The sequence below is a fragment of the Haematobia irritans genome, chromosome 2, assembly GCF_050003625.1.
Source record: "Haematobia irritans isolate KBUSLIRL chromosome 2, ASM5000362v1, whole genome shotgun sequence".
Taxonomy (NCBI): domain Eukaryota; kingdom Metazoa; phylum Arthropoda; class Insecta; order Diptera; family Muscidae; genus Haematobia; species Haematobia irritans.
This window is the reverse complement of record NC_134398.1, coordinates 58,152,721-58,165,820: the sequence shown is the minus strand read 5'-3', so window position 1 is coordinate 58,165,820 and position 13,100 is coordinate 58,152,721.

Below are 13,100 nucleotides of genomic sequence, written 5' to 3'. Positions count from 1 at the left end.
GGAACAAAAATATAATCCGTGTTTGTGTTATAAACCCACACAAATAGTTTTAATAAATAAATTATTTCTTAATTCACATTGCAAATGTCGCCATGCTATAAAAGTCAGTTTTTCAACTCGAAAAAACAAAGTACCACAAATGGAAAATTTCGCTAGTTTTTCGCATTTTTTAATTTTGTATGGAGTTTCAACGCGAAAACCGAACAGAGTACCGGCCTTAAGCCGCTAAAAGAGAATGAAAATTTGATATATGAGATCTGTATCCTAATTTTAATTTTATTCGTCCCAGATTTAAAGCCACATAGATTGCTAAAAAATTTCTTTACTTCAAAGAACTCGCATCTTTGGCTCGGAATCAATACCAAAATCCTTAAGGGAAGGTCGAAATCTTTGAATCCAAGTAAACTTTTTTTTGAGTGCAGGCTTTTATCGTATCTTTTGGATCATTATCCTGCATAAAAATGAATGTGCTTGGCATATGTTCATCAGTACATTGTATTCGTCAAATATCTTTATATAAAAATTGGTCGATTTTCTCGGTTATTCGACGGATTAGACCTATTTCAAACCATGCAAATACCGCCCAAACCCTCATATTCCCACCACCATGTTTTATAGTCTTTAGTTTATCGAGTTTGTTTATTGGGAGGGCTTCGAACATATCTCTTACCATCCGAACCAAACAAATTAAACTTGAATTCGTCACACCAAAGCATGTTTTTCTAAAACTCTAAGCGTCTCTCTACAGGCTCTTTTAGAAAATATATAATTTTTGGCAGAAACGTGTGGTTTTCTTTTTGTGATACAGCCACGGAGATTTCTCTCAAGTAGACCTTGTCTTACAGTGTGAGTGGATCTTTCATTACTAATTTGAGGGGTTATTTGATTATGAATCTGCCTGGAGGTTAGAAAAGGGTTAGATTTTCTCACTCGGCAGATTATGCGATTATCAGCACTTGTTTTTCTTGGCTTGGGTACGCTTTTAATATTTTCATCAGTCCCATTATTCTTATAATGTACAATAGCATTGTGCAACCCTGTATTGGAACATTCCAACTCATTCGCTATGATACGAATTGTTTTCTTTTACTTAAGGCCGGTATGCACCTCTAGCGAAAAATTTCATTCCCATAAGAAATGCATTGCTATTTATGCTAACGAAATTTTCGGTAGCGTTCAATTTCGTAAGCTGGTACGCACCTTTGATGAAAATAACAGGGTTGTCAAAAGCATATTTTGGCAGCAAACATTTAATTTATTACAATCATTGTGTGCGTAAAAGTTTTACAAGGTCTGTAAATAATAAACAATTTATTTGAGGAATATTTGGAACATATATTAACAATTTTTAAAAGCGATTAGCTGGTTTAAAATTTGTGTACAAAGCCCTGTGTTTTGTTGTAGACTTAAATAAATTTTTGCTACCGAAAATTTCGCTAGAGGTGCATACCGGCCTTTACAAAGTATAAGATTGCGTAATTCCGGAGTGCAGCTCATATTGCGACCCATTTCCAAAATATTATTGTACACTTTTATACTTACTGTACCACGATTTTATCATATTTTTGTACTTTCAGCGCTTTTTTGCAATGTTTTCTCCGAAAACAAAGTGAAATATTCCTTGTCCTTAATTATGTGACCAACTTAACGCACACTCAAATTATGACTGCTTCAGTAAATGACATTTTTTATCAGTAACAATGAGAGATGTGTGATTATTAAGAATAACAGTTATAGAATCCCGTTACTTTACACGTTGACCTTTAGAACTACCATACGTGGAGAAAAAAATGCAAAGAAATATAAATTAGTACAGTTTTTGCAAATGTCCCTAATTATAGGGCCACATATGGGAGCTATATCGAAATCTGAACTGATTTCGATTAAATGGATTGGTTAGTAAAGAAGCTCATTATGAAAAAGTACCTCTTGGCTCAAAAAGTACTTTATCGAAGCTAATTAAGTACAATTTTAAGAATGATATTTATCATCCATGCCAAAAAAAAAATCCACATCGGAAGTTAGAATTGACATTCATCGTTAGTTAGTTTATATTAAAAATGAGAATTTCGTATCAAATTGGGCTTTGTATTAAGGTACTGTAAAATTTTAATAACATCGAAAAACTTGTTCGCACATTTGACAAAATCATGTACTCTCTGCTTCAGCCTATTTATGAACATACGATATGTGGGGTTTTCAACTATTTATGTAGCAATGGCCGTAAATTAATTAACTCAGTGAATTTTGTTCATCACTAGCTAAAATTAACTAACTGTGACTAAAAGTCTCGAACTAATCTATTTTTTGAGTGTTTATATGAATTATTTAGTCTATGGCAAACTACGAACGCTTTTTGTAGCGGAAGATGTAAAGAGTCATCTCCAAATTATTCTTGATTTTACTAACAAAAGGTGTTTATTATTATACCCTGCTCCACACTGTGGAACAGGGTATTATAAGTTAGTACATATGTTTGCAACACCCAGAAGGAGACGAGATAGACACATGGTGTCTTTGGCAAAAATGCTCAGGGTGGGCTCCTGAGTCGATATAGCCACGTCCGTCTGTCCGTGAACACATTTTTGTAATCAAAGTCTAGGTCGCAGTTTTAGTCCAATCGACTTCAAATTTGGCACAAGTATGTGTTTTGGCTCAGAATAGATCCCTACTGATTTTGGAAGAAATCGGTTCAGATTTAGATATAGCTCCCATATATATATATATATATATATATATATATATATATATATATATATATATATATATATATATATATATATATATATATATATATATATATATATATATATATATATATATATATATATATATATATATATATATATATATATATATATATATATATATATATATATATATATATATATATATATATATATATATTTCTCCCGATATGGACTTATATGGCCCCAGAAGCTAGAGTTTTACCCTAATTTGCTTAAAATTTTGCACAAGAAGAACAATTAGTACTATACTCAAGTGTGCCAAATTTTATTGAAATCGGTTCAGATTTAGATATAGCTCCCATATATATTTCGCCCGATATGGACTAATACGGTCCCAGAAGAGTTTTACCCTAATTTGGTTGAAATTCTGCACAGGGAGTAGAATAAGCATTGTAGATCTGCGTGCCAAATTTGGTTGATATCGGTTCAGATTTAGATATAGCTCCCATATATAGCTTTCGCCCGATTTACACTCATATGACCACAGATGCCAATTTTTTGCTCCGATTTAGTTCAAATTTTGAACAGGGAGTAGAATTAGCATTGTAGCTATGCGTGCCAAATTTGGTTGAAATCGGTTCAGATTTAGATATAGCTCCCAAATATATGTTTTTCTGATTTCGACAAAAATGGTCAAAATACCAACATTTTCCTTGTAAAATCGCCACTGCTTTGTCGAAAAGTTGTAAAAATGACTCTAATTTTCCAAACCTTCTAATACATATATATCGAGCGATAAATCATAAATAAACTTCTTCGAAGTTTCCTTAAAATTGCTTCAGATTTAAACGTTTCCCATATTTATACCCTGCTCCACACTGTGGAACAGGGTATTATAAGTTAGTGCATATGTTTGCACCACCCAGAAGGAGACGAGATAGACACATGGTGTCTTTGGCAAAAATGCTCAGGGTGGGCTCCTGAGTCGATATAGCCATGTCCGTCTGTCCGTCTGTCCGTGAACACATTTTTGTAATCAAAGTCTAGGTCGCAGTTTTAGTCCAATCGACTTCAAATTTGGCACAAGTATGTGTTTTGGCTCAGAATAGATCCCTATTGATTTTGGAAGAAATCGGTTCAGATTTAGATATAGCTCCCATATATATATATTTCGCCCGATATGGACTTATATGGCCCCAGAAGCCAGAGTTTTACCCTAATTTGCTTAAAATTTTGCACAAGAAGAACAATTAGTACTATAGTCAAGTGTGCCAAATTTTATTGAAATCGGTGCAGATTTAGATATAGCTCCCATATATATCTTTCGCCCGATATGGACTAATACGGTCCCAGAAGCCAGAGTTTTACCCCAATTTGGTTGAAATTTTGCACAGGGAGTAGAATTAGCATTGTAGCTATGCGTCCCAAATTTGGAAGAAATCGGTTCAGATTTAGATATAGCTCCCATATATATATATATATATATATATATATATATATATATATATATATATTTCGCCCGATATGGACTTATATGGCCCCAGAAGCCAGAGTTTTACCCTAATTTGCTTAAAATTTTGCACAAGAAGAACAATTAGTACTATAGTCAAGTGTGCCAAATTTTATTGAAATCGGTGCAGATTTAGATATAGCTCCCATATATATCTTTCGCCCGATATGGACTAATACGGTCCCAGAAGCCAGAGTTTTACCCCAATTTGGTTGAAATTTTGCACAGGGAGTAGAATTAGCATTGTAGCTATGCGTCCCAAATTTGGTTGAAATCAGTTCAGATTTAGATATAGCTCCCATATATAGCTTTCGCCCGATTTCCACTCATATGACCACAGAGGCCAATTTTTTGCTCCGATTTAGTTGAAATTTTGCACATGGAGTAGAATTAGCATTGTAGCTATTCGTGCCAAATTTGGTTGAAATCGGTTCAGATTTAGATATAGCTACCATATATAGCTTTCGCCCGATTTACACTCATATGACCACAGATGCCAATTTTTAACTCCGATTTAGTTGAAATTTTGCACAGGGAGTAGAATTACCATTGTTGCTATGCGTGCCAAATTTGGTTGGAATCGGTTCAGATTTAGATATAGCTCCCATATATAGCTTTCGCCCGATTTACACTCATATGACCACAGATGCCAATTTTTAACTCCGATTTAGTTGAAATTTTGCACAGAGAGTAGAATTAGCATTGTTGCAATGCGTGCCAAATTAGGTTGATCGTTTCAGATTTAGATATAGATATAGCTCCCATATAAAGGGTGATTCTTTTGAGGTTAGGATTTTCATGCATTAGTATTTGACAGATCACGTGGGATTTCAGACATGGTGTCAAAGAGAAAGATGCTCAGTATGCTTTGACATTTCATCATGAATAGCCGAACGATCTGCCACAACGTCGAATTTTCAGTGAATGGGCCCTAGAAAAGTTGGCAGAAATTCCGCTTTTTTATCGACAAATTTTGTTCAGCGATGAGGCTCATTTCTGGTTGAATGGCTACGTAAATAAGCAAAATTGCCGCATTTGGAGTAAAGAGCAACCAGAAGCCGTTCAAGAACTGCCCATGCATCCCGAAAAATGCACTGTTTGGTGTGGTTTGTACGCTGGTGGAATCATTGGACCGTATTTTTTCAAAGATGCTGTTGGACGCAACGTTACGGTGAATGGCGATCGCTATCGTTCGATGCTAACAAACTTTTTGTTGCCAAAAATGGAAGAACTGAACTTGGTTGACATGTGGTTTCAACAAGATGGCGCTACATGCCACACAGCTCGCGATTCTATGGCCATCTTGAGGGAAAACTTCGGAGAACAATTCATCTCAAGAAATGGACCGGTAAGTTGGCCACCAAGATCATGCGATTTGACGCCTTTAGACTATTTTTTGTGGGGCTACGTCAAGTCTAAAGTCTACAGAAATAAGCCAGCAACTATTCCAGCTTTGGAAGACAACATTTCCGAAGAAATTCGGGCTATTCCGGCCGAAATGCTCGAAAAAGTTGCCCAAAATTGGACTTTCCGAATGGACCACCCAAGACGCAGCCGCGGTCAACATTTAAATGAAATTATCTTCAAAAAGTAAATGTCATGGACCAATCTAACGTTTCAAATAAAGAACCGATGAGATTTTGCAAATTTTATGCGTTTTTTTAAAAAAAAAGTTATCAAGCTCTTAACAAATCACCCTTTATATGTTTTTCTGATTTGGACAAAAATTGTCAAAATACCAACATTTTCCTTGTAAAATCGCCACTGCTTAGTCGAAAAGTTGTAAAAATGACTCTAATTTTCCTAAACTTCTAATACATATATATCGAGCGATAAATCATAAATAAACTTTTTCGAAGTTTCCTTAAGATTGCTTCAGATTTAAACGTTTCCCATATTTTTTTATAGATTTTGTAGAAGTCTATCAAATTCTGTCCAGATCGAGTGATATTTAAATGTATGTATTTGGGACAAACCTTTATATATAGCCCCCAACACATTTAACGGATGTGATATGGTAACGAACATTTAGATCTACAAAGTGGTGCAGGGTATAATATAGTCGGTCCCGCCCGACTTTAGACTTTCCTTACTTGTTTAAATATTGAGAAATGTTAACAAAAGTTGACATCAGAATAAACATAAAATAAAAACAATTACCATTGTTCATTATTGTTTTCATCGAATTTTATTTATCGAGTGTAACAAAAATGTTTCACTCTTCGTCTCAAATCAAACCGAGATATCCGTATTTTGTGTTTGCATTGAAATTACTTAATGCAATATATCTCCAAGGACCATAGAGCAATCAAAATAAATGGCAGTCGGAAAGTAAACAAATAAGAACATTTAGAAAGAAACTGAATTAGAACTTTGTTTGCAAAAGTAGAAACCAGCACAAATACTACTTTATGACCACTAACAGCATGCACCGGACAGGATATTTGTAAGGAATTAAAAGAGCAGAGTAGGTTAATTATGTTAAATTTGTCCAAAGGATACAATGGTAAAAACTTTTCAAATTTTATGCGTATTTTTGTATTCAACAGTCGGTGCATATTCAATCACCATAACCACTATACCTTGCATCTTTGGCAGATAAGACGGTCGCTTTAGCAACCTAACCGTATTGGTGTTGTCCCATTCCAAATGCCACAAATATGTCTGCACAAACATAAATTCCGTGTTGCTGTCTGGTTGGCGCCATGGCGATAGTGTCATTGCCTCAAAGTAGACAATGGTGGCTATATATGCGTATGTGATTGCATGATTATGTGTGTGTGTGTGTTTGTATTTGTGTGGGCATAAAGGACTTCATTTCAATCGCAGTTTTTCCAGAATCCAGGATATTGTTTGTGTCTGCCATAACAAAATTTTGGCGTCAGTATTGCGGCGTCAGTTGCCAAACTTTGTGGAACATCAAAAGTTTTTGTTCAGTTATTTGTCGTTTGTCTATTTGAACGACAAAATTTTTAAAGCAACAATACTGATGCTTTTTGTTAAAGTATTTAATATGCTGAAACATTTTTGTTAAAAATAATACCGAATTTAATTTTAATAAGGTTTAATATCACAAAACAGAAAGGACTATAATAAATATATAAACTTGAAGATGGAAATTTAAATACAACTGCATACATATTTCAAGCAAAAACAAAAATTAACTACATTTTTAAATTACTTAGTTTCATTTTGCAAAGTCAACATGAATTTATAACTAAATAGCCGAACCTGGCCCATTTCGCTGCGCCTTCTTAATTTTTTAATGAGACTATATGTTAAAAAATATCGCATTTTTAACTAACTAAATCAATCATATCCTTGACAGAATATTTCGCAGGATAAGCTAAGATAATCCTTCTGAAAAAAATCCGTTTGAATTGAAGTTATTTTCGAGATTTACTGAATAGGGACCTCAATGGTGGATTATCCCTTTCAGTAATGCTGGAAACATTTCTGAGTGTTTCACAGCTTTTCTGAGTAATTTCACCGCAATTCGGAACGCCGTTCAGACTCGGCTATAAAAATTAGAACGCGTGATTGAGCTAAATATAGAATCGGTCAGCACTCCGTGAGAGAAGTTCAACACTGCGGTATCACAATGGACTGAATAGTCTATATGAGCCTGAAATATCGAGCTGCCATTATACTTAACCTAACCTAGGTTAAGGAGAAAGTTAAAGCCCTCGTAACATACAATAGTTCCTGGCGAACACATCGTTTTTCTTTCAGATGTGGGTTATTTCTCTTCAAGTGCACTCTCAAAAACAAAAATCGTTTCAGTAACATATTCCCCAAAACATTCTGCATCAATCATATATATTTTCAGGCTTGGTCCAAAATATTGTTTGTATTGTTCAAACATATTATGTTTTACCTTAGGCATACACTGGTAGAAAAAAATGTTTAATGAAATTTTCCTTGTGTATATATAGTTTTAAGGCGCCGATTAGTTACTTCCATTCTTTTACTTGCAGCATACTCCCTAGGTCTCTGTTTCTAAACACATATTTATGTTTATAGGCTACTTCTAAATTAATATATGTTTGCATCCAAACATAATATATTTACAAAAATGTTATATCCCAAACATAATATGTTCTAACATATACATGTTTGGGACATGTTTTGCTAGTTTATGAACATTATATGCTTGCACTTCCAAACATAAAGTTTTTACACCCAAACATATTGAAAATGGGGGTGTGGACGTGAGTAATATTTTTGTTCACGCTCACGCACACTCACGACGGAGAAATTTTATTCACGCACACTCACGCACGATATTTTTTGGTAGGACTCACGCACGCTCACGAAAAGAAAATTTGTACTCACGCGCGAAAATCTTTTAAATGTCGTGACTCACGAAAAACCTCATGACTCACGAATAATTTTATGAGTAATTTACCTATAGAACCTGATTGAAAACATAAGTATGATTAAAATCGAGAGCGTTATAAAACTCCTTACACCTAGGGTGTCACTAAAATTATAAATGAATTCAACTCGTAAGCATTTTATGTTCATACGCGGAATTATTTTCGTGAGTGTGCTTTTCCGAAATTCGTTACTCACGGACACTCACGAAGATATTATTTTCGTGACTCACGCTCAAACATGACATTTGTTTGGTTAATCACGCACACTCACGCCGTTGCCGTCAGCGTGAGTCACGAAAATTTTCGTGAGTCACGACAATTTCGTGTCACGTGCACACCTCTAATGGAAAACAGTATTTTTCGTCCGCGTGGGATCACCCATAGCATTATCAGTCATTCACTACAATTGGCAGCACTTTAGGAGGAATTTCACCAATGAAAGGGTTTCACGTATAGTGTGTTAAATTTCGCCAAACGATATTTTATAAACTAATTCGGAAATTCCAAGTAACAATGTTCCGACAATGCGTTACAATGTTTTATTGCTGGATCACCTTCAGTTAAAAGGTTAAATCTCTTGACTCCAGTAGTAAAAGATATTCGAGTAAATTTTTCTTCTATTAAAGGATGCAATTTCGTGAACTGCAATTAAGAAGTAGAACAGGGCATTAAATTTTTATTCAATTAATTAGTTCAATTTTCGCATGAGGTAATTCATTCTTCCTACAAAACAGTTTTTGTTTCAAATATGTTAAAAACAGAGTAAGAATTAATAAACTGGTACAAATTATTTAAATTTCTCGAAAAAAGGCTGAATCCATTCTAGAAAAATAGCGAATTTTTGAAAAAATGGAGTTCAGATTCAGATACACGTTATGGTAGAATGCATTAGAAATCATAAAAAACTATAAAAATTTTGTATTTGGCAAAATATCACCAAATTTTTAACCCCCATTCAAAACAATGAATTCGGATCACATTTTAAGAAGTGATGCAAATTGAGTGCAACGGTTGTTGAAATGGTGGACATCCATCCTATGACAAGTCCATGTTAAATTCATCGCTTCTGCGCCAATTTTAGACCACTTCCGGATTTACAAAGAACATTTTCTACTACTACTTTTGGCGACGCTTTTTTGCTAGGACTTCGCTTAGATATCACAAAATCATGTACCCTATTATTATCTAAGTTTCCTGGAAATTTCATGTAAATCGGAGAATATCAGATTGTTTAAAAAAGGGACTTTCCCTTCCCCGTTGAAACAAATTAGGTGTTTTGTAGTCCAGAGACAAAAACTGAAATTTCAAGAAAATCGAGTAACTTTTCTGCAAGTTTTAAAATGTTGGGCAAGGTCCGCCTCTCCCATCATTTACCGAAAAATAAAAATTCCACCGACAACCTTCCCTAATAGTTTCAAGCAAATCGGATATTTTTGGTACAGTTTTCAAAAAGTCAGAGCAGGGAGAGGTGCCCCACATCGACCGCGTATCAAAAAAAAAAAAATGAGTGATATCGCTTTTTTATCTCACGTTTAAATTTTTTTTATATCCTGGCGAATCGGAAATTCTCTTATCTACAAAAAATCAACAACTAATAAAATATTACATATTTTTATTCAACTCCAATGTTGAATATTGAACAAATACATACGGACACGGATTGCCTTTAAAAATCTACTAAAAAACTGGACTTCTGGTGGCAGTTGGCGATCGCAAGGTATAGTTTTATTTCTCTCCCGAGAAGAATGGAAAGATCTAATTTGATTAGATGTGGGTATATCCGAAACAAGTATATATAGCAGTAAATTCGGCCGGGCCGAATCTTAAACACCCACCACCATGAATCAAATATTAGGGTTTCCTTTGAAATTTCTGAGGGTTTGAGGACAGATCAAGCAGAGCAGTTCAACCAGTACACTTCACGAAGATAAATTTAAAGATTTTACCTATGAAGACTATATCAGATTCTGGATTTATAGAACCATTTTTGTTTGAGTTTTAGAGGAATCATTAACATCTCTTGTAAGTGTGCAAGAAAATTATAAAATAAGGTCTTGATTTGAAATCTTAAATCTGTAGATTTTTACCCAAGAAATAAAATGTGGAAATTTTACATTGAGTTTCAAGCAATTTTCATGATCAGTTGGCCTTCTACACCCTCAAGAAGTGAAATCGGTCTTATGGAGGCATTACCAAATGGACCGATAAAAACTTAATCCGATACACGTTTTTGTGAACCTTAAATACTAGAGTATTTACAATTTCAGGCAAATCGGATAAAAACTATATGGGGGCTATACCAAAACATGGACCGATTTTAAATTTCAGGCAAATTGGATAAAAACTACGGTTTCTATAAGCCCAAGAAGTAAAATCGGGAGATCGGTCTATATGGGGGCTATACCAAAACGTGGACCGATACTCACCATTTTTGGCACACCTCTTTATGGTCATAAAATACCTCTAGATTTCAAATTTCTATAAGCCCAAGACCCCAAATCGGGAGGTAGGTTTATATGGGAACTATATCAAAACCTTGACCGATATAGCCCATCTTCGAACTTGACCTGCCTGCAGACAAAAGACGAGTTTGTGCAAAATTTCAGCACGATTGCTTCATTATTGAAGACTGTAGCGTGATTACAACAGACAGACAGCCAGACGGACAGACAGACAGCCAGACAGACGGACATCGTTATATCGTCTTAGAATTTCTCCCTGATCAAGAATATATACACTTTATATAGTTGGAAATCGATATTTCGATGTGTTACAAACGGAATGACAAACTTATTATACCCCCGTCACCATTCTATGGTGGTGGGTATAAAAATGTTAAGATTTAATCATATCTAATTACTATGGAATTAGATCTGATCAGATCTCAACAAGTATATACGGCCGTAAGTTCGGCCAGGCCGAAGCTTATGTACCCTCCATCATGGATTGCGTAGAAACTTCTTCTAAACACTGCCATCCAGAATCGAATTACTTATGTTGCGGTAACGCTTGCCGATGGCAAGGTATCTTAAAACCTCCTAACACCATCTTCTAAATTGTATGTAAGTCCATACGTGGTATATATTAAATCAAAAAAGATCGACCCAATACGTATATAATTCAGTTTGACAAAGTAGACATAAAATTTTGACAAAATTTTCTACAGAAATAAAATTTTAACAAAATTTTCTATAGAAATAAAATTTTCACAAAATTTTCTATAGAAATAAAAATTTTGACAAAATTTTCTATAGAAAGAAAATTTTGACAAAAATTTCTACAGAAATAAAATTTTAACAAAATTTTCTATAGAAATGAACTTTTGACAAAATTTTCTATAGGAATAAAATCTTGGTAGATTTTTTTGGCTCAAGTGGCAACCATGATTATGAACCGAATAAAATTTGAACAAAATTTTCTATAGAAATAAAGTTTTGACAAAATTTTCTATAGAAATAAAATTTTGACAATGATGAAAATTTTATTATGAACCGAATACAATTTTAACAAAATTTTCTTTAGAAATAAAATTTTGACAAAATTTTCTATAGAAATAAAACTTTGGTAGATTATTTTTGGCTCTAGTGGCAACCATGATTATGAACCGATATGGACCAATTTTTGTGTGATTGGACCAATTTTGGTATGGTTGTTAGCGACCATATACTAACACCACGTTCCTAATTTGAACCGGATCGGATGAATTTTGCTCCTCCAAGAGGCTCCGGAGGTCAAATCTGGAGAACGTTTTATATGGGGGCTATATATAATTATGGACCGATATGGACCAATTCTGGCACGGTTGTTAAAGATCATATACTAACACCATGTTCCAAATTACAACCGGATTGGATGAAATTTGCTTCTCTTGGAGACTTCGCAAGCCAAATCTGGGGATCGGTTTATATGGGAGCTATACATAATTATGAACCGATGTGGACCAATTTTTGCATGGTTGTTAGAGACCATATACCAATATCATGTACCAAATTTCAGGCGGATCGGATGAAATTTGCTTCTCTTTGAGGCTCCGCAAGCCAAATCTGGGGATCGGTTTATATGGGGGCTATATATAATTATGGACCGATGTGGACCAATTTTTGCATGATTGTTAGAGACCATATACCAACACCATATACTAAATTTCAGCCGGATCGGATGAAATATGCTTCTCTTAGAGGCTCCACAAGCCAAATCTGGGGATCGGTTTATATGGGGGCTATATATAATTATGGACCGATATGGACCAATTTTTGCACGGTTGTTAGAGACCATATACCAACATCATGTTCCAAATTTCAGCCGGATCGGATGAAATTTGCTTCTCTTTGAGGCTCCGCAACCCAAATCTGGGGATCGGTTTATATGGGGGCTATATATAATTATGGACCGATGTGGACCAATTTTTGCACGGTTGTTAGACACCATATACCAATACCATGTACCAAATTTCAGCCGGATCGGATGCAATTTGCTTCTCTTTGAGGCTTCGCAAGCCAAATCTGGAGATCGGTTTATATA